Source organism: Sinocyclocheilus anshuiensis, unplaced genomic scaffold, assembly GCF_001515605.1.
Source record: "Sinocyclocheilus anshuiensis isolate Anshui unplaced genomic scaffold, SAMN03320099.WGS_v1.1 scaffold247, whole genome shotgun sequence".
Lineage (NCBI taxonomy): Eukaryota > Metazoa > Chordata > Actinopteri > Cypriniformes > Cyprinidae > Sinocyclocheilus > Sinocyclocheilus anshuiensis.
The window spans coordinates 446,069-447,800 of NW_015552543.1; the positions used below are offsets into that span (position 1 = coordinate 446,069).

General features: G+C 42.5%; 1 protein-coding gene across 1 annotated transcript in view; it reads right to left on the reverse strand.

Annotated features, from left to right (window-relative positions):
• Positions 1-1,732, reverse strand: part of LOC107664006 (tetra-peptide repeat homeobox protein 1-like) — a 14,550-nt gene that overhangs the window by 2,441 nt on the left and 10,377 nt on the right. The window lies entirely within an intron of this gene.

The window sequence follows — 1,732 nt, forward strand, 5'->3', positions numbered from 1 at the left end:
GGGCCCCGTGGCCATCAGGGGTTCCCCAAGAGTACATGAAATGTCTGTCTTTTTTTGTGATATATTGTGGCAATGGTAATTATACAAGAACGCAATATTAAATAATCTATACTTGTCCATACTTTTCCTTAGCGACGCATCATGCACAAATCAGATCAGAGGTGTTTACTGTAGGTTAGTCATAATCTGCTCTGAACTAATTGTTTTCACAGAGTTTACAGAGTTCTACGTGCTTGCAGATCTTCCAATTATAACAAGAAAAAAATTTGGGCTCTTTGCTATTATATTCCAATATCATGTAGTGAATTTTGCTTTTGACAACCTAGGGAGGCGAAATACTGTAGTGATGGATACTCGCGTCACCAAGGACGTTATGATATTTGGATCACGTGTCACTTAAGGTGTGGTTATGAGTACATCACATAAGAAAGAGTGGTGGGATCTCAAAATTGTAGAACCTCTTTCTGTATCATCAACACAACGAAGACACAAGTGTAATAAAATAGATTGTATTAACAAAAGATAGACAAGAGTAATCAACAACTACTAAATGAATACCATAAATGAAATAGGAATAAAGTGCATAAGATGCATAAAATGCAAGTGATTATGTTGGGTGTTGTAATGTCAGAGCTAAGTTATCTGGAAAGACAAACTGTTGCTGCTCTGAAAGAAATAAGTTAAAGATCCCTATTATGCATCAAACAAACACATGAAAGATTTGCTATAAACTGCAATCAGCTATATAATATCTAATGTAAATGAGAAAAATCATATACTGATAATATCTAACAATACCAATGTCTCTGGAAGAGTTTTGGATAAGTGATATTTACGTTCTCTGTGGTTGAATTAGCAGTCCGATGGCGGTGACTTCATCCACTGGTTATGCTGGTAACAATGCAGTGGGGAAAGGAGCAGGAATCTGTTTCGACAGCCTTGAACACGAAGCACTGGAGGATGCTGATCTCCTGGAGCACCAAAGGGTCCTAAAATCTGGAACACGCAGATGTGGCCCTGGAGTAGGTGCAGAAGGTCCTTAATCTGGAACACGCTGATGAAAGTACCTAGAGGATGCTGATCTCCTGGAGCAGTAGGTCCTTAGTCTGGAACACGCAAGCAAAGGTACCTTGGAGTGAAGGTTTGCTCGCCGGAGCTTAACCTTGTTGCAGATGTCTGTGTGTCTTCTGCCTCTCTGGGCTAGACTCAGAACTTGGTCGATCCGCTTTGTCTCTCTAGGATGGAGACTCAGGACGTGCTGCATCTGTTGTTGTCTCGCTGGATGAAGACTGAATGAAGTCTGAACGTAAATCATCTCTTTCCTCGCAGGCTGGAGGCTCAGAATGTGGTCATATCTGTTGCTGCCTCGAAGCTGGAGACTCAGGACTTGGTATCTGTTATTGCCTCTTCCCTCACGGGCCAGAGGTTCAGAAAGTTGGTGATCTGTTGCAGTCCTTTCCTTGACAGGACTCGGACTCAGAATGGAGGTTGATCTGCTATTGTCTCACCCTTGCAGGCAAGAGACTCAGAATGGGTTGTTTCTGTTGCTGTCTTCCTGGTAACAGGACTCAGACTCAGAACAGTGTATCTGTTAACGTCTTTTCCATTGCAGTACTCAGACTCAGAACAGTATATCTTTTGGGAAGGTACCTTTATCTCTTTCCGATGCAATCTGGCACTTCTCCATTTCCAGGCTGTGATTGGCTGTTTCCATCGGGGGGGGGGGGACCAT